The sequence below is a fragment of the Echeneis naucrates genome, chromosome 20 (assembly GCF_900963305.1).
Source record: "Echeneis naucrates chromosome 20, fEcheNa1.1, whole genome shotgun sequence".
NCBI lineage: Eukaryota > Metazoa > Chordata > Actinopteri > Carangiformes > Echeneidae > Echeneis > Echeneis naucrates.
Genome location: NC_042530.1, coordinates 16,995,830 through 17,016,787, shown reverse-complemented (window position 1 = coordinate 17,016,787; position 20,958 = coordinate 16,995,830). Strand labels below are relative to the sequence as shown.

Below are 20,958 nucleotides of genomic sequence, written 5' to 3'. Positions count from 1 at the left end.
AATTTTCATTCATGTATAAAATAGATATGGGTGGCTGAAGTCCAAGCCTTTCATCTAAGAGAACTAGATGTGAATGAACAAGTGCAAGCTGTTAGTTTTGAGTTGTTTGAGCCTTGTTGTTCTGGTCTTAAACAGCAACATGACTTGGGATAAGCGGTTGAAGATGGATGGATGGATGCTCTGGTCTCAATGCTCTGCCGCCTTGCCTGAGGGGAGGGGGACAAACAGTCCATGGGCCTTTAACACAACACATGAAACCAGGTGGTTATCATCCTGTTAAATTACTTTAGTTTGGCACCCTGATGGCCACCCGAAAGAAAGTATTTGTTTCACTCTACATACTCAGAGTCCAGATCCACTTTTACATAGCCTGACAAAGATATGTGTAATTTTAAGTCTTGAGTTTTGGTTTACTGGATATCTGTTAATGCTAAGGGAGGTGTCTCAGAGTTACTGGTCTACCAGACATTTGTAGACCAGAGGGGTATTCCAGAAAGCGGGTTATGTGAAAACTCTGAGTATGTTAACCCTGAGATGAGGGAAACTGAGTTATCGGTTCTAGAAAGAGGGGTATCTGAAACTCTTGAGTCAATCACCATGTCAATGAGACTCCGTGAACATAACCTGCTCGCTGGCAGGTTTTCTTTAACAAACCCTGAGTTTCTACCTGTCTCCTCCCACACAATGACAGCTGTTGGACATGGATTGTCCATTCATTCCCAATCCGATTGATATCAAAGGCCAGGTAATTCGAAATGCTTTGCGTGCTGAGAGATTAGATGTCCTGGCATTTCCAGAGGAGCATCTGCCATTTATTTCAGTAACATTCTCTGGCCATACATCACCAACCTCACACGCTGTGGACATGCACTCACATCACAGCAAATTTTATGCGTGGCCCTAATTAGTTTTTTTTTTTTTGTTGTTGTTTTTTGCAAATGGTAATTTTCTTTACAACATCAGTGATGCAGGGCACTTTAGAAAGGCAACAGTGTGTAGAGCTATGAGAAAAGTAACTCTTGCACTGACACGGCTGTTCCAAATGTTGGGAGTGTTCCTGAGACACAAACCTGTAGGAAACATCAAAGAGGAATTCAACAGGATTGCAGGTGACTGATTTAGAAATCATATATTCTATTATTTTAAATGATATACATTCTGCTGCTCTCCCTGTGGCAGCAGACAGCGTTTCTTCTTCATCATCATCATCCTCCTCCTCCTGGATACAGGAAAAGATTCTGTTTCAGAATACTTTGAACAGCCACCCGAGGCAAGATCTGAGTCTGAAACTATTTATATATATATTGGTAATTTTCTTTACTACATATATACATATATATACACATATACATACATATACATATATACACATACACATATATACATATATATATATGTATATATATATATATATATATATATATATATATATATATATATATATATGTGTATATATATATATATATATATATGTATATATGTATATATATATATATATATGTATATATATATATATATATATATATATATACATATACATATATATATATACATATATATATATATATGTATATATATATATATATATATATCTATATATGGGCTAGGACAACGGACCAACCTAGACGAGCTCATACGGCAGCTAAGATAGTTTCCTCCCCCCCAGTGGCTCCCGAGCAGCCGGGATCTAGTCAGGGCGGCTGGGTGACTGTCCGAGACAAGAGGCATAGTCGTAGGCAGCAGCCCCCGGTTCACCACCGACCAGTTCACGTTTCCAACAGGTTCTCCCCTCTCAGCGACACACCCGCTGAAAAGCCGACTCTAGTGAAGGTGATTCTATTCTGAGGAACGTGAAGTTAGCGACTCCGGCGGCCATAGTGAAGTGTATCCCGGGGGCCAGAGCAGGCGACATCCAGTCTTATCTGAAACTGCTGGCTAAGGGTAAACGGAAATATGCTAATATTGTAGTTCACGTCGGCAGTAACGACACCCGACTTCGCCAGTCGGAAGTCACTAAAATTAACGTGGAATCGGTGTGTACTTTTGCTAAAACGATGTCGGACACTGTAGTTTTCTCCGGCCCCCTCCCCAATCGGACCAGTGATGACATGTACAGCCGCATGTCGTCATTTAACCGCTGGCTGTCGAGGTGGTGTCCCGAAAACAATGTGGGCTACATAGATAACTGGAAGTCTTTCTGGGGGAGACCTGGTCTAATTAGGAGAGATGGTGTCCATCCCACCGTGGACGGGGCCGCTCTCATTTCTAGAAATATGGCCGATTTTATTAGAAATCCAAAACCCTGACAATCCCGAGTCGAGACCAGGAGGCAGAGCCGCAGTTTAACACGCTCCTCTGCGCCGCAGTCAGAGCTGTCACCTGCTGAGAATAGAATAGAGTCTCTGTCTATGTTTAGGTCTATAGAAACCGTGTCTGTCCCCCGACCACCTAAATTTAGAAAAGTTAATAAACCCAAATTAAACAGAAGAGGAGCTAAAAACAAAAACCTAACTGTAATTAAAACAGCCACAAACTTAGTCTCAAATAACACTGCGATCAAATGTGGACTGTTGAACATTCGATCATTATCATCAAAATCTCTACTAGTTAACGATCTCATAGCTGATCACCATATTGATTTATTTTGTATAACTGAAACGTGGCTGCAGCAGGATGAGTATGTTAGCATTAATGAAGCTACACCCCCAACTCATGTTAACTTTCATATCCCTCGTACCACAGGTCGAGGAGGTGGGGTGGCTGCAATATTTCAGTCAAGCCTATTAATCAACCCCAGACCAAAATCTGGCTGCAGGTCTTTTGAAAGTCTCACTCTTAGTCTCTCCCACTCAGACTGGAAAGGTTAGAAACCAGTTCTGTTAGTTACAGTATACCGTCCACCTGGTCCATACTCAGAATTCCTATCAGAGTTTTCTGAGTTTATATCAGAGTTAGTACTCAGTACAGATAAAATTATTATACTGGGAGATTTCAATATACATGTTGATGTAGAAAGTAACAGCCTTAGTTCTGGGTTTCTTTCCCTACTAGACTCAATTGGCTTTTCCCAGCATGTGAATGAACCCACTCACTTTTACAATCATATCCTTGATCTTGTTCTAACATATGGCATTAAAATTGACAAGCTAACAATTCTTCCCCAAAACTCTCTCCTGACTGACCATTACCTCATTACATTTGAGTTTACTTTAATGGGCTCCACAGCATTGAGGAATAAATTCAGCTATAGAAGATGTTTATCTGAAGCTGCTGTGGCTAAATTTAAAGAGAACATTTGGTCATCATTCCCAACAATGCCATATCTAAAATCAAATGAGGATTTCTCCCATACGCAGGTTGATGACCTTGTGACTAGCACTATGGCCATACTGGGTTCGAATCGAATCTCGACAATGCCGCCCCTCTCAAAAAGAAAGTATTCAATCTGAGGAGGCTGACTCCCTGGTATAATTCCCAAATCTGTGCCTTAAAGCAGACATCAAGGAAATTAGAAAGAAACTGGCGTTCCAGTAAGTCAGAAGAGTCTCACAGAGCCTGGAAAGATAGCCTAAAAACATATAAAAAAGCTCTCCGCAGTGCTAGAAGTTCATATTACTCAGCACTCATAGAAGAAAACAAGAACAACCCCAGGTTTCTCTTCAGCACTGTAGCCAGGCTGACAGAGAGCCATAGCTCAGTTGAACCAGTGATCCCCTTAGCTCTAAGCAGTGATGATTTTATTAACTTTTTTACAGATAAAATTCTCATAATCAGAGAAAGAATCAGCTCTTGCCTACGTTAGATAAAAATCTCCTACTGAATACAGCAACACCTGAATCAGCTGCAACGCCTCTTTTACATCTGGAATCATTCTCACCTCTGAATCTCTCAGAGCCAGCTTATATAGTTTCATCATCCAGACTGTCAACCTGTCTATTAGACCCAGTACCAACTGGCCTCTTTAAAGAGATCTTTTATTTAATTGAGCCGTTCATTCTAGATTTGATTAATCTGACTTTATTTCTGGGTTATGTACCTCAGGCACTTAAGACCGCGGTCATCAAACCCCAGCTTAAAAAGCCTAATCTTGATCCAGATGTTTTGGCAAACTATAGACCCATATCGAACCTTCCATTTATTTCTAAAATCATTGAGAAAGCTGTAGCAAAACAACTACACGAGCATCTGGATGGGAATAGTTTGTTTGAAGAGTTTTAGTCAGGATTTAGAGCCCATCATAGCACAGAAACAGCACTGGTTAAAGTCTGATGATAATGATATTCTAATAGCTCAAACAATGGATCAGCCTCCATACTTCTCCTTTCAGATCTCAGTGCTGCATTTGACACCATAGATCATAATATTTTACTACAAAGACTGGAACAGGAATTAGAGGAACTGCACTAAGGTGGTTCAAATCCTACTTATCAGATAGACATCAGTTTGTTCATGTTAACAACAGCTCCTCCTCATGTACTGTAGTCAGTCATGGAGTCCCGCAGGGTTCGGTACTTGGACCAATCCTCTTTACGCTTTATCTGCTTCCTCTAGGCAACATTATCAGGAAACACAGCATCAACTTCCACTGCTACGCAGACGATACTCAGCTGTACCTATCAATGAAGCCAAATGAAGTCACTCAGATAGTCAGACTGCAGGCATGTCTTGAAGACATAAAAGTCTGGAAGACTGGAAATTTTTTACTTCTCAACTTTGACAAAACAGAAACATCCTTTCTCAGCATGTTGCAAAAAAACTAGTCCATGCATTTGTCACTTCTAGGCTGGACTACTGTAACTCATTACTATCTGGATGTCCAAACAAATCTTGAAAAGGCCTTCAGTTAATTCAGAACACTGCTGCACAAATATTAACAGAAACTAGGAAAAGAGATCATATCTCTCTTGTGTTAGCTGCTCTTCATTGGCTGCCAGTAAAATATAGAGTAGAATTCAAAATCCTTCTTTTAACATATAAAGCGCTTAATGGCCAAGCTCCATCATATCTCAGAGAGCTCATAGTTCCTTACTGTCCTAGCAGGCCACTCTGCTCTCTAGTGTGGGGAATTCACATAATACGTTTGAGTCATAATCTGGTAATGTAACAAGTGTGAGAAATCATATGTTTGAATCATAATCTAGTAGTGTAACAGTAAAGCAGAGCAGCTTACGTAATCATGGCCTTGAGGAGCTGCTCATGCAAAGCACAACAACCTATGTAATAATGGCCTTGAGAAAACTGCTCTGAACAAGAAAGAAGGGTTTTTCCAGGGATCCGGGGGCTGCAAAGACTCACTGTCATTCGAAAGCATTAAAACAACTCCATAATAGGATAATATAACAAAAAAACATAGGGAAATCCGGGGGTACAAAAGCCTGGGACCTCTCTTTGTTGTCCAGAGCATTTTCACACACGGCACTTGCATGTAATGCTCTCCAACGATCGTTGAATAAAGAAGTGTTTATCCTCACCCGGTTTACCTGCCTTCGCATTAATTTGGACTTAGGGACAGCAACCATGAGTGAAGCATAGCAAGTGTGGTTGCAACAATTTGGGGGCTCGTCCGGGATCGCGAGACAGGTCCGCTAATCTTCATTAGGACGGGTTCAAGGAAAAAAGATCAGTCAACTCACGATCCATAACTACAACAGAGCTGCCTTTATCGGCTGGTTTAATTATAATATTTTTGTTATGTATTAATTCCCTAAGTGCCTGATTCTCCTCTTGTGTGAGTTTTGGTTTCACATGCCGGATTTGAAAGTGGTTATCTAAATAATTTAGATCTTTTTTAATTAATTCTATAATTTGGGGGGGTAGTTGTGCTTCAGGAGGGGCCCAAGTAGATGGGGGAGTGAAAGGTTGCGGTGTGCAATCACCTTCATCACCATAGAATGCAATCAATTTTAATCTTCTATGGTAATTTTGTAGGTCGAATCTAGACTGTTGCCTGATATTTTGGTCATTTAAATCTACTGTGGGGATGGCTGCCGCGTGCCTGAAATTGGCCCCTGGATAGCTGTCCACCTGTAGGTCGCTGTCCTGGAAGGGTGGGCATCTGGCTAAATTGGAGTCCCCCATGATGAGGGTGCGCCGCCTGATTGTGAGGCCCCAGTCTCTTATCTTTTTCATTGTGTTGATGTGTTTGGTAGGCCTGCGGATGGCGGTTCCCGGAGAGGAAAGAAGGTCTGAGGGGAGCGCTGGAGGCTGTGACCGGCGCCGACCATCGCAGGTGTCGTCAGCCGCCTCTGTTGCATCAGACCTGGATTGTTGAAGATCCACAGATGATAGAGGTGAGCTGGCGGTAGGTTGAGGTGGTTGTGGTGTCCGCTGGGGAGTCGAGGCCACAGGTGCAGAGGGTTGTGAAGTATGTAGCTGTGGTGGGAGTGTGGCTTGAGAGCGTGTTATGTAAGGTGTGGGTTGTGATGAGCTGAGAGTTGGTCGGGGTGGAGGAGGTGTGGGTTGTGGTGTTCTCAAGAACAGTGTGAGGGGTCTGTTGAGGAGACCGAAGGGGAGGAAGGTTGAAGATGTAGATGGCTTTGTGTTTGTAGGGGTGGGTGTAATGTCCTCAGTGTCCAGGATGATGATTTCATCGTGTGTGTGTGTGTTGGACACAGGGGTTGTATGTTGAGATTGGAGGGGGTACCAGAGTGATTTGTGGTGTGAGGAATGTGTGTTTGTGTAACTGTTGTGGTGTGGACTTGGGAGAGAGTCCTGATTTGTCTTTGCACCTTAGGTGCCTGCAGGAGGGTCTGAATGGTGTCTCTGGGTGGTGGTTGTGGCCGAGGACGGTTCACCAGGGAGCCTGGAAGAGGAGCAGTCGAAGGAGCCGGCAGGTCCGTCGGATGTTGATTCACTGAGGAGTGAGGAGAACATTGAGGAGACTCCGCTGTGGAGCCCGGAGGACTGTCGGACATGTCAGGTAGGTTGAAGGGGCATGGGGGAGGAGGGCTCCATGATTCAGAGCTGGAGTGAAACTGCCAGTCCTTAGGGTTAGTGTTTATACCTGTGGAGACACTGGTGGTTGCAGCAGATGGTGCAGTTGGTGCCAGAAGAGATGGACGTGGAGGAGAGGTAGAGGTGCTGACTGATTTCTTGGAGATGGGTGGAGGTCTTGGAGGTGGAGTAGAGGTGGCAACAGATTTCTTTTGTTTTTCTGGCTGAGGTGAGTGATTGTGATGGTTAGTGGGGGGGGGGGGGGGGGGGGGTTATTTTGTTGTGTGATTGTGGTGGTGCTTGTGGACTGGTGTGTGGATGTAGCATCCTGGAGTTGGGCAATGAGGAAGGCCTCCGTTTGTTGCAGGGTTTCTGCTTTTAGACGTCGGCCCAGATTTCTCCTGGCCCCAGTGGAGGCAACTTGAAAGGGGCCCTGCCAGTCTGGATTATTAAAGCCCCTCAACCTGTTAATTTCAATCTCCATGGCCTCTGTATAATGTTCTTTCAGGATGACCAGTGCCATATGCTCCCAGTTTCTGGCATTTCCTTGGAGCAGGAGGACAGTGGTCTCCGTAGGGGCCGCCGGTTTGATGAAAGTGGTCAAGGTGTCCGTCATGCGGTGGATGGTGGGCAGGGCCTCATCCACAGATACATTCCTGAGATGATGTGCCGCTGTGATGATCCTGTTGATGATCCAAACCTTGGATGTGAAATTCGGGTCATCCGAATCAACTCTGAGTGGACAGTGTCGGCGTCTCTGTGTGTCTCTGTTGGGGATTGCGGCTTCCCGTGTTGGTCCGCTGGACTGGGTTGGGAAGGCGGCGGTCTATTTGTGGAGCCCGGTAGGAGAACCGACGTCGATCGGAGCCGGTGAACTGGCGAGCAGGACGAGGATCCGATCTCTGGATGCGTTGCGGAGGAGGGAAGTAGCGAATGCGGTGATCAAAGTAGGACCGCTCCGGTGTCTACGGTCGGGAGAAGTAGCGTCGGTTGCCACGGCGCTGGGATCCGTTCCGTCCTTCTCCTCTTGTGACTTCCCAATAGCTGCGGAGTGGCTGTCGTTGGTATCGGTCCTGGTTGAAGTAATCTCCGCGGCGATGTTGGCTGGAACTTGAGGTGGCGCCGGCGACGTCCATAACGAAAGACTGTCCAGTCGTTGTCATGATTATGATAATCATTATCATCAAAAATGATGTCGTAGTCCCTCATGATGTATGCGTCAAGTGAGTTAAGTGTTGGAAAAAAGGTTTTTTTTTTGGAAAGAAATTTATTTATGAAAAATGATTTTTCTTGAAAAATGAAAGAACAAAAAACAACCTCGAATGGAGGCGTTGGAATATGTTTGTTTCGTGTTTCTTTTCAAAACAGGAAAAAAAGAAGAAGGAGGAGAGGCGAGAGTTTTTTCTTTTTTCTCTCCAGAGAAAATAGTTTATTTCCAGAAAAAGGAGAAGAAACCAAACTTAACTCCAAAACTGACTACGTACAATGTAGCAGCAACGTTTTGGTCAAGAAATTGGACCTTCTTCAGGCTTACAATAAGTGCAAAGGTAAAGTAATTTACCGTTTGGAAGAGCTGTATCCAATGCGTGTCCTTGTGTTAACAGGTTAGCAGTGAAAGGAAGGTCAAAGGCTGAAGTTGTCGATTACATTCAAATTGAGCGGGGCTAAGAGAAAGAAGCTTGACAAATTGTCCTACAACACTGCACCTGGTGAGGAGGATAACAGCAACGTCCGGGTGACATATACCAAAATAAGGGTTAGGGTTAGGGGTTAGGTTTGGGGGACAAAAGGCTCATTATTGCATTTCTGAGCCGCTCTGGCACAGGTGGCTTAAATAACTTTTTAAGGTATGTTTTAATAAATTTTTTCCTTTTATTTGGGGGGAGGGGAGAAAGTGAGAAAGAGGAAAAAAAAGGGGGAGGTAGGAGGGGGAAAAGGTAAGGGTTGGGATTAGGGGCTGGGGACAAGGTTAAGTTTAGGATAGGAAGGTAGGAGAAAGGGTTAAGGTTAGGATAGAGAGGGAAGGAAAGGGTTAGGGTTGGGTTAGGGTTAGTGTAGATTATATTTCTGCTAAAATTAGGTGCACTGGCCTAACTGTCAGAGGGTGAAAGTTGGGATGTATCGAAGAGTTTTTTTCTTTTTTTTGGTATTTCTTTTTCTTTTTTGGGTTAGGGTTAGGGTTAGGTTTGGGTTTGGGTTAGGGTTAAAGATTTCGGTTAAATTAGGTTGCACTGGCCTACTGAACTGCGAAAAGGTGTCGTAATGGGGAGACACGATGCCTTCCACTCCAGGAAACCAGGTTTGAGTCCCAAGCAGAGCACCCGAAAGGCAGCCAAAAAAAAAAAAAAAGGGGGGGGAGAAGAGGGAAAATCTTAATTGTTAAGGGTAGAAGGAAATTTTGTTTAATAAAATCATATTAAGATCGTACACAATAGGAGATTTTTAAAAATAAATAAGGTTAGTAACAAATATAAAAGTGCTAATAAAAAGTGCTGTATAAATAAGTGCTATAAAAAGGAATAACAAAATGAAGTGCTATAAAATATAATAAGATTATTAAAATGGGTTTATAAGTGCTATCAAAGAAAATTAAAAAAAACATGCAAATAGGTATTATCAAACATTAAGTGCTATATAAAACTGGAAAAAACATACCAAACCTACAATAAAACAAGACGAACAAAAACATGCATAATTAGTAAAAGAATTAAATTAATCTCCTATAATGTGTAAGAAATTTCCATCCTTATGGGGACTTGAACCCTGGTTGGCTAGGGGCAGGGTGGGGTTTTAGCCTGTGGACTATTGTTAGGTCCAAGGGCTTAGAGGATCCGTGTGTTGGGAAGAGGGGGAAAAAAATAAACAATAAAAAATAAATAAATAAATAATAATAAATAGGTAAATAATCAAATAATAATAATGGTGGGGTGGTAGGTCGACCTTCCCTGTTGAAAAGTGGAGAATTGAATGGTGAAGGAAGGGGGGGGGGGGGGGGGGGGGGGGGGGGGGGGGGGGTAGTTGTTTAGAATTATAGAGAGGTTAGGGTTAGGGTTGGGTTGGGGTTAAATGTTTTGATTCAACTAAGGTGCACTGGCCTACTGACCTGCGGGAAGGTGGTGGAGCGGGGAGAGGAGCTGACCTCTGTTCGAGAAACTCGGGTTCGAACCCCAGACAGAGCAAGTTGGCAGAGCGAGGAGAGGAACCTGTCGGGAAAAGTTTAGTAAATTTACTGGGATGGGTCCTGGATGAGGTTAAGGTAGGTGGATAACATCCCAGTCTTCATCGCATAGATCCAGGTGAGGAAATAAAAAAATAATAAAAAGGAAAAAAAAGGAAATTATAAAAATATATTAAAATATTCTATTAACTTAAGACAGGAGATATGAAATAATATTTGTTTATGTAAGTGCTTAAAATTTGTTAGTAAAAAGTGCTGTAATATAAGTGCTAAAAACACAACCAAACAATAAAACAATAAAATTAAGTGCTATAATTCAGAAAACCATAAAACCATGCAGGTAAGTGCTATAGTTATAAAAACAATTAACAAAAACGTGCAAAGGTTAGTAAAAGAATATAATTAGTCTCCTGTAAGTTGATAAGATTTTATTTGTCCTCACAGGGACAGACACAGGGGGGGGGCGGAAGAAAGAAAAGAAGAACAAAAAGGAAGAAGGAGGAAGGTGGTTAGGGTTAGGAAAAGGGAGGAAGGGAGGGGGTTAAGGTTAGGATAGGGGAGGAAGGAGAGGTTAGGGTTAAACCCTAACCCTAACCCTAAGATTAGGGTTAGAAATACAGGTTAGGGTTAGGTTAAGGTTAGGGTTTGAAATACAGATTAAGGTTAGGTTAAGATTAGGGTTAGAAATACAGGTTAGGGTTAGGTTAAGATTAGGGTTAGAAATACAGGTTAGGGTTAGGTTAAGGTTAGGGTTAGAAACACAGATTGGGGTTAAGGTTAGGGTTAGAAACAGGGTTAGGGTTAGGTTAGGGTTAGGGTTAGGGTTGGGGTTGGGTTAGGGTTAAGTGTTTGGGTTAAACTAGAGTGCACTGGCCTACTGACCTGCGCGATGGGTCCTAGATGAGGTTAAGGTAGGTGGATACCATCCCAGTCTTCATCGCACAGATCCAGGTGAGGAAAGAGAGGGGGGTTTTTCAAAATGAGAGGAAGGTTAGAATAGATGAAAATATACAAAACTGTGTAATGAGTGTCCAGATTATGCTGATTATTGTAGATTTAGAAGTTGACACCAGTTGGCAAAAATAGCTTCAGCAGTACCTGTTGTCCAGTGTATATTGTCCTTCTCCGTGAAGAATGTGTCGTGCGGAATCTCTGTGAGGAATGGAAAGTGTGTCGCCATGGGAGAATGGGAGGGCCGGCTGGATGTGTTGATCCAAGTCCGCTCCGCTCCTATGTGTGGAATTTCCTCTAAAAAGATTAAACATAGGTGTGGAGGGTTCTTACCTTAATGAGGCTGATGTCTTTGTTTTTTGCAGGTGGAATCCAGGGAGGCTTTGTAAAGGTTCCACCTGAAACTTGGAGGAAAGAGACAAAAAGGCAGAGATAAAGGGAGAGTTCTGGTAGCCAGTGGCTGTATGCCACTGGTTAGCTCGAGTCCATTTGTGTTCCTGTTGTCAGGGTGTCTTGGAGTTCAGAAGAAAAATCCGAATACAGGAGAAAATGGTTGGTGTTTGTCCAGGTAAGGTTCCAGGTAGGTTGGTAAAATAAAAGACAGAAAAAAATCTTCTGTTTTCCAGCTGGGCAGAGCCCTCCACAATAATTAAAATTAAACTTTATTTATTTGAAAAAAGTTCAATAAAAAAAATTTAAAAACCAAACAAGTGGTATAATAAAAGAAAGAGAGAAATCTTACGCAGAGGAGCGGGGTCCCGACGTTTCGCAAGTGTGTTGCTTCCTCAGGGGTTGGGTTAGGGTTAGGAAAAGGGAGGAAGGGAGGGGGTTAAGGTTAGGATAAGGGAAAGAAGGGGAGGTTAGGGTTAGGATTGAAAGGAGGGAGGGGGTTAAGGTTAGGGTTAAGGTTGGAAAGGTGAGTCCTGAATGCCTTGTTGGGGATGTGTAAGGAATATGGGGAGGGTTAGGGTTAGGGGGTAGTGGGATTGATAGACTGCCTGGTCCTTGGGCTGGAGAATTGAGTGGTAGGGTGGTGAACCTGAGCTATAGTTTTCCTGGTCTGAGGTAAAGAGAGAGTGGTAACAGGTGATATGGTGGGAGAAGCTAGGGTAGGGACCACTACCGTAGTCTAACTTGGCCTCATGCAGGGTATGCTTCTTCCCGTGGGCAATAAATTTGGGCTTCACTGGGGCAGTCCTCATCCCAGGAGCAATAATGACTCGGCAGCGGGCATCCAAATTGGGTTGATGTGTAGGTTCACGAGCTATTAGGGTTAGGGTTAGTGTCAGATTTGAATTTAGTTAGGTTTAGAGTCCGGAATCTGGGTGGAGCTAGACAGGTCAATTAGGGTTAGTTCAAATTTTGGGGATTTATTATTATAATTAATTATTTTATTTTTAGAAGTCCAATTAGGGTTAGGGTTAGGGTTAGAGTCCAATTAGGGTTAGATACCACCTAGGGTTAGGGTTAGAGTCCAATTAGGGTTAGGGTTAGGTTTAGATACCACCTAGGGTTAGGGTTAGAGTCAAATTACTGTTAGGTTTTTAAGTCCAATTAGGGTTAGGGTTAGGGCCAAATTAGGTATATATTTATAATCAAATTGTTATTAAATTTAGGGTTAGCTTTAGTTAGGGTTTCCAATTGTTAGGGTTAAAGATCAAATTTGTTTTTAGTTCATCCATAAATTAGGTTTAGAGTCCAATTAGGTTTTAAGTCCAATTATAATTAGGGTTAGGGTTGGGGTTGGGTTAGGGTTGTGGGTTGGATTAAATTTATGTTGCACTGGCCGACTGAACTGGTTGGTGATAAGAGGGGAGGCGAAGCGAAAGTAGAGATTCCTGAAAAGTTATGGTGAGAATGAGATGGTGGTGGAAGGCTCAACAGGTATCAGATGGCGTGGCGTAAGAGGAAGGCCGAGGACTCCCGAGCGGGAGAGCAGGGTTCGAACCCCAGACCGAGCAACGCTGCAGAGGAAGAGGAAGAGGCCCATGATGGGGAGATACCCCAGGAAAAAGGGAGGGAGGAGTCTAAGGCGGAGCTGCTTTATTATGTGTGAGTGTGTGTATTTGTATAAGCTGAGTAGGATAAAATTAATTTAATTTTGGTGAATGTATATAAATGCTAATGGGGGGTAGAGGTAGGATTCCAAAATCTCCAAAACCACAGGGAACAAAATGGAGGACGGACTTGTATAAAATAAAGGAAATGTAGAGAGCTACAAAACTGGAAGAGCAGCTAGTGGGAAATAATCCTGAATAGAGAGCGTAGAAATAGGTAGTTAGGGTTATAGGATGGATTTAATTTAAGGTTGCTGGCCGACTAAACTAGTTGGTGATTGAAAAGAGGTTGAGCGAGAAAAGAGAAAAAAAAAAAAAAAAAATTCTGAGAAATTATAGTGAAGTGGGATGGTAGTGCCACCTAGCAGAGGTCAGGTGGCGTGGTACAAGAGGATGGCTGAGGACTCCCAACCGGGAGAGCAGGGTTCGAACTCTGGGCAGGACAACACCGCGGAAGAAGCCCACAATGGGGAGGGTGTTCCAGGAAGAGGGGAGGGAGGAAGACAGAGGCGTAGACAATTTATTGTTTGTGTATCTGTGTAAAAAATAATGAATAAATAAAATTGATTCTGGTGAATGTATGTGAATGAATGCCAATGGGGGGTAACCGCAGGGCTCTAAGCTCTCCTGGGCCACAGGGAAGAAAATGGAGGACGAGCTTGCACAAAATGGAGGATGTGTAACGGACTAAAAAAAGGGGGAAGCTGGATAAGGAACCGGTGGAGAATGATCCTGAAAGCAAGGAGGTAAGTGCTAAAATGAGGTGCAAGAAAAACATGCTACGATAAGTGCTAAAAAGTAAAAACATGCATAGCAGAAAAAAAAAAAAAAGAATGATAAGTGCCATATAAAAAATTAGAAATTTAAAAAATAAAACTTTGTAAAATAAGTGCTATAATAATTGGTCACACACACACATATCCATATATATATATATCCATAGAAAATATATATAGAGAGAAAATATATACAAAATATAATAAGTGCTATAATAAAAGAAAGGGGCAAGTAATTAAAATAAGTGCTAAAAGACATAATAAATTAATAGAGCATGCAAGTCAGGATATGGTCTTAGTCCAGTATCTAAAAACAATGTAGCAATAATGGAATGTAATATGGAATAATCTTCAGACATGGTATGTTTTGAGAAGAGTTTTATTTGAAAGGAAGAAAAAAAAAATAAAAAAATAAAAATAGGATCCCTGTGCCTAAAGCTGAGGGCCCGGCTTCGGGACGATCGCACCAGGAGCCTGGGGCCTGGTGGGCTTCAGGCAGCGTTGAGGCCTCCCGGTGCGGTGGTCCCGAGCCTGCGGATCCAAATCCGCTCTGCTCTCCTCCTCTGTCCGGTGCTCCAAGAGTCCTTGTTTTCTAGTCCAGAAATAATGAGGTGATTTGGAGAGTGATTTTGAAAGTGTTGGACCAGTGGAGTGGCCAGTCGGCCCTCCCCAATGTTATACAGATGTTGTGAGAGTCGGGTGTGAATAGAGTGCTTAGTTTCGCCGATATAATGCTTATTGCAGAGGGTGCACGTGACCAATTATAATTAGGGTTAGGGTTAGGGGTTAGGTTTGAGGTAGGAAAGGGGCATATCCCCGAAGGGATGTCCCCTGAGGCACTCGCCCTTCCCAGGGGTCCCCGGACCCCCTACTTCGAGATATTTTGTTTTTTTATTTTATATTTAAATTAAATTATAATTAAAATAAAAAACTATAAATTAAAACCCTCAAAAAATAGGGTTAGGGTTAGGTTTGGGTAGGCAAGGGGCATATCCCGGTGAAGGGATGTCCCCTGAGGCACGCGCACTTCCCAGGGGTCCCCGGACCCCCTACTCAGATCGATTTGGTTTTTTTTATTTTATATTTTAAATTAAATTATAATTAAAATAAAAAACTGTAAATAAAAACCCACAAAAACAGGCCTTAGATGGTGTGCCGCGCAACGTTTCGAGCCGGTTTGCTCTTCCTCAGGCTCTGGCACACATCTTTCCCCCCCAGAAAACGAAACAAAAATGAGAGAGCTGCTGCAGTTTGGGCCTTATATACTCTCTCCTGACTCCGCCCACTTTGGCGTTGGTAAGTTTTGTTTTTAGTTTTTCCGTTCGTCTTTTTGAGTTTCCAATTTGTTCTTGTGTTTTTTTAGGTTTTTTAACTTCCAATTGTTTTTAAGCAGTTTCCAGCAAGAAATCAACAAAAAACCACGTATTTAGTACTTTCTAAAGTTATGTCTGCAATTGAGCTGCATTTTGCTGAAATGTGAAAAACTCACTCTACATGGTGAATTGTGGGTGGACTGCTGTGAAAAACAGTAAATTAAGCAGTTTCCAGCAAGAAATCAACAGAAAATCACGTATTTAGTAGTTTGTAAAGAGATGTCAGCAATTGAGTTGCATTTTGCTGAAATGTGAAAAACTCACTCTACATGGTGAATTGTGTGTGTTCTGCTGTGAAAAACAGTAAATTAAGCAGTTTCCAGCAAGAAATAAACAAAAAACCACGTATTTAGTACTTTCTAAAGTTATGTCTGCAATTGAGCTGCATTTTGCTGAAATGTGAAAAACTCACTCTACATGGTGAATTGTGGGTGGACTGCTGTGAAAAACAGTAAATTAAGCAGTTTCCAGCAAGAAATAAACAAAAAACCACGTATTTAGTAGTTTGTAAAGAGATGTCAGCAATTGAGTTGCATTTTGCTGAAATGTGAAAAAGTCACTCTACATGGTGAATTGTGTGTGTTCTGCTGTGAAAAACAGTAAATTAAGCATTTTCCAGCAAGAAATCAACAGAAAACCACGTATTTAGTACTTTCTAAAGTTATGTCTGCAATTGAGCTGCATTTTGCTGAAATATGAAAAAGTCACTCTACATGGTGAATTGTGGGTGGACTGCTGTGAAAAACAGTAAATTAAGCAGTTTCCAGCAAGAAATCAACAGAAAATCACGTATTTAGTAGTTTGTAAAGAGATGTCACCAATTGAGTTGCATTTTGCTGAAATGTGAAAAAGTCACTCTACATGGTGAATTGTGTGTGTTCTGCTGTGAAAAACAGTAAATTAAGCATTTTCCAGCAAGAAATAAACAGAAAACCACGTATTTAGTACTTTCTAAAGTTATGTCTGCAATTGAGCTGCATTTTGCTGAAATGTGAAAAACTCACTCTACATGGTGAATTGTGGGTGGACTGCTGTGAAAAACAGTAAATTAAGCAGTTTCCAGCAAGAAATCAACAGGAAAGCATTTATTTAGTAGTTTGTAAAGAGATTTAAGCAATTTGAACTGCATTTTGCTGAAATGTGAAAAAGTCACTCTACATGGTGAATTGTGGGTGAAATTAAATTTAGATATGGCATTGTTGGGAATGATGACCAAATGTTCTCTTTAAATTTAGCCACAACAGCTTCAGATAAACATCTTCAATAGCTGAATTTATTCCTCAATGCTGTGGAGCCCATTAAAGTAAACTCAAATGTAATAAGGTAATGGTCAGACAGGAGAGAATTTTGGGGAAGAATTGTTAGCTTGTCAATTTTAATGCCATATGTTAGAACAAGATCAAGGATATGATTGTAGAAGTGAGTGGGTTCATTCACATGCTGGGAAAAGCCAATTGAGTCTAGTAGGGAAAGAAACCCAGAACTAAGGCTGTTACTTTCTACATCAACATGTATATTGAAATCTCCCAGAATAATGATTTTATCTGTACTAAGTACTAACTCTGATATAAACTCAGAAAACTCTGATAGGAATTCTGAGTACGGACCAGGTGGACGGTATACTGTAACTAACAGAACTGGTTTTTCACCTTTCCAGTCCGAGTGGGAGAGACTAAGAGTGAGGCTTTCAAAAGACCTGCAGCCAGATTTTGGTCTGGGGTTGATTAATAGGCTTGACTGAAATATTGCAGCCACCCCACCTCCTCGACCTGTGGTACGAGGGATATGAATGTTAACATGAGTTGGGGGTGTAGCTTCATTAATGCTAACATACTCATCCTGCTGCAGCCACGTTTCAGTTATACAAAATAAATCAATATGGTGATCAGCTATGAGATCGTTAACTAGTAGAGATTTTGATAATAATGATCGAATGTTCAACAGTCCACATTTGATCGCAGTGTTATTTGAGACTAAGTTTGTGGCTGTTTTAATTACAGTTAGGTTTTTGTTTTTAGCTCCTCTTCTGTTTAATTTGGGTTTATTAACTTTTCTAAATTTAGAAAATGAAGCAGTTTCCAGCAAGAAATCAACAGAAAAGCACGTATTTAGTAGTTTGTAAAGTTATGTCAGCAATTGAGTTGCATTTTGCTGAAATGTGAAAAACTCACTCTACATGGTGAATTGTGGGTGGACTGCTGTGAAAAACTGTAAATTAAGCAGTTTCCAACAGAGCATCAACAGACAGCATGTGTCTCGAATTTTTTTAGGAGATTTGAGAACTTTGGTTGGAGCTTGGGAGAGATTGGGATATGAAATTTTTCGCTAAATGGGCTGTTCATTCGGTGACATTAAAACTGAATACTGTGCTAAGATAACTAATAAAATTTACATTTGGTCGTTGTCCTCGAAATTGTGCTTCTTCATATCTGCAGCATTGATACATTGGTCTCCTGTCAGAGTTCTTTTCAGTGTATATATGTTTCAGACTACGTTTTCGGGTTAGGGTTAGGGTTAGTGTCCACCTCTGTGATCATGACCTCAAGCTTCTGTTGCAACCACACTTGCTATGCTTCACTCATGGTTGCTGTCCCAAAGTCCAAATTAATGCAAAGACAGGTAAACCGGGTGAGGATAAACACTTCTTTATTCAACGATCGTTGGAGAGCATTACATGCAAGCGCCGTGTGTGAAAATGCTCTGGACAACAAAGAGAGGTCTTGATCTCTAATAAGAGATCACTAAAAGGCTCCTCGGAACTGTTCTTCTTGCTCCACAGCTGCTGCCCCACTGGTGTCTCGCAGCATATTTGAGCGTCATAACAAATCTGTGTGGTGGTAGCTTGGCACGCTACGTGTCGGAGGAGGAGCGCTGTTTCACCTCCCCCTCATCTTGGTGTTCTGGGTACAAGGGTAGACTACCTTGTCCCGGCTGACCACTCCAGAGGATTATTCTTCCTCTTTGTCGGAGTGGTCTGTTTTAGAACCAGCCGGTTCTGTGCACGTTTCCTGTAGGTCTCGTTGCACCTCTGCAACTGTCCTGAGGGGTTCCTCCGCAGCTGCACACTGGCTCCAATGGTACCAGGTGTCACCTTTGCCCTTGAGTCTTACAGCATGTGACGTTCTCTCCGTCACCTGGAAAGGACCCGTCCACCTGGGCTCAGTCCACTTTCTTTTGTGCACCTTCAGGAGGACCCACTCTTGTCCTGGAATGACTGCTGCCTGGTTTCCTGAGCGCTGCTCGCCGACCTGCTTAGAGAAAGTGGACAACAATGATTTTAATTCAGCAAAATAAGCTTTCGGAGGTCTGTTTTCCGCCTCAGACTTCCTCATTCCAGGAGCACGACCTTGAGGTCCGGGGAAAAGACACCCCGTTTGTAATTCAAACGGAGTGGACCCGGTGCTGGCATTTACGGCTGACCTTATAGCCATTAGTGCTAAAGGTAATGCAGTTACCCAATCCATTCCAGTCTGTGCGCAGATTTTGGCCAATTTGTTTTTTTATGGTTTGGTTAGTTCGTTCAACCATTCTCTGTGAATGTGGGTGATACACAGTCCCAAATGCATGTTTAAGACCTAACAGGTTCTCCACTTTTTGGAGATCTTGGTTCTTGAAATGGGTTCCATTATCTGATCTGATTTTCTCTGGGAACCCATGTCTCGGAATGTATTGGTTGATGAGGAACCTTACTACTGATGCACTGTCTTCCTTTTTCGTGGGGCAAGCCTCAGGCCACCCTGTGTACACGTCAACGCACATCAGGACGTACCTATCGCCTTTATGGGGCACTATCATGTCTGAGGTAGAGATCTCCCTATCTCTGGTTTGATGGTCAGCCGAGGGTTATACTGCGTACATACCTTACACCCACTTACCCATTCTTTTGTCATCTCTTTCAGGAAAGGATGCCACCACTCCTTCAGATTTCTCATCATTTGTGTCACTCCTATGTGTCCTACCCCATGGGCCTCCTCGAACATCCCTTGTCTTAATGCTGGTGGCAGTATGAGTCGTCCGTCTGGGCCTCTCCACCTTCTACTGTCACTACTTCCTCCCCGTGCTTTCCAGACTGACAGTTCTTGGGGTGAAGTCTTTTCCTGCATTTCTTTGATTCTTTCCATCTCCATATCATTCCTTTCCTCCGTTTCGGCGTAGATCATTATTAACCTAGTCTGGTACCCTGTCACTTCTTTAGCCGCCTTATCTGCTGCCTCATTTCCCTTGGCTGTTAATGACTGAGTGTTGTCATGTCCCTTGCACTTGATGACTGCTACTTGTCTTGGTAATAGTAATGCTTCGGCCAATTCTTTCATTTCTGCTTCGTGCTTAATAGGTTTATTGGAGGTTGTCAGAAACCCAGTTCTCAACCATTGGCCTAATTCTACATGCACTGCCCCTGCAGCGTACGCTGAATCGGTATAGATGTTCACCTTCTGTCCCGCACTCATTTTTAACGGTTCTATTACCGCCCCCACTTCTGCTCTCTGTGCAGACTGTGCTCCTTTCAATTTTTCTGCCTTTTTCACAGCGAACTGTCCTGCTTGTTCCTGCACAACTGCATATCCTGCTTTTAACCCTTCCTTCTCATCCCTATAACAGCATCCGTCTGTGTAGAGGTTCACTCTCCCTTCTAAGGGTTCAGCTTGTAGATCTGGTCTGACTTTCCCTTCCTTTGCTACCTGTTCCTTGCAGATGTGTGGCTCTCCTACCCCTATCCTCTCTGCCATATTGATTCCCTCATGTGTGTATGTGATGTTGGGGGCATCCAGCACTTTGCTCAGTTTCTGTTGCCGCAGCGAGGTTAATGTAAATGCCTGAGAGTGTACGTATGCTACTACACTATGTGCTGTTAAAACTTTTAGGGAGTGTCCCATGACTATGTGGGCGGTTTTCTGAATCAACTTGGCCAAACCTGTTGCATGCTGTGTACATTGGGGGTGTCGTTCCATTCTGTCTAGCATTACGCTCACATGCATCAACACTTTTCTTTCCCCCCTTTTTTTCTGGAACAGGACACCATTCATTACTCCTCCTGTTCCAGAATCATCGAGGAAGAATGGGCAGCTGTAATCTGGGGTAGCCAGATCCGCAGCAGTCGCCAGAGTCTGTTTTAAGGCAATAAAAGACTGCTCCACTTCTTGAGACCAAACGACATCCGAATTGAGGTTTCTCATCCCCTGTTCCCGAATACAGGCTCTCAGGGGCTGAGTTAACCTGGTGTAGTTGGGGACATACTGACGACTGTACCCCGTAAGACCTAGAAATGACAACATGTCTTTGACCTTCTGCGGCCGTGGATGGTGCAAGATAGTAGTTCTGTGCACTGGTGAGAGACTGGCCCCCTTTTGAGATAGTACACGACCTAGGAATGTGACCTGTTTATGGGTCACCTGAGGTTTCGACTTACTGACCTTAAATCCTGCCCTCGCCAAGTAAAACAACACTCGTGAGGTGGCTTCCAGGCAGGTTACTGCCGTAGGTGCGGCCAGAAGTAAATCATCCACATACTGAACCAGTGTGACCCCCTCTGGGAGCTCACACTCAGACACATTCTTAAGGACTTGATTAAACAGTCCTGGGGAGAGCGCGAAGCCTTGAGGTAAACAGGTGTACCTCCATTGAGTTCCCTTGAAAGTAAATGAAAAGATATCCCTGCGATCCTCCACTAAAGGAAGACAGAAAAATGTGTT

At 42.8% G+C, this 20,958-nt stretch overlaps 1 pseudogene; it reads right to left on the bottom strand.

Moving 5' to 3' along the window:
- Positions 1–17,954: 17,954 nt before the first annotated feature.
- On the bottom strand, positions 17,955–19,252 carry LOC115060956 (uncharacterized; annotated as a pseudogene).
- Between the last annotated feature and the right edge of the window lie 1,706 nt (positions 19,253–20,958).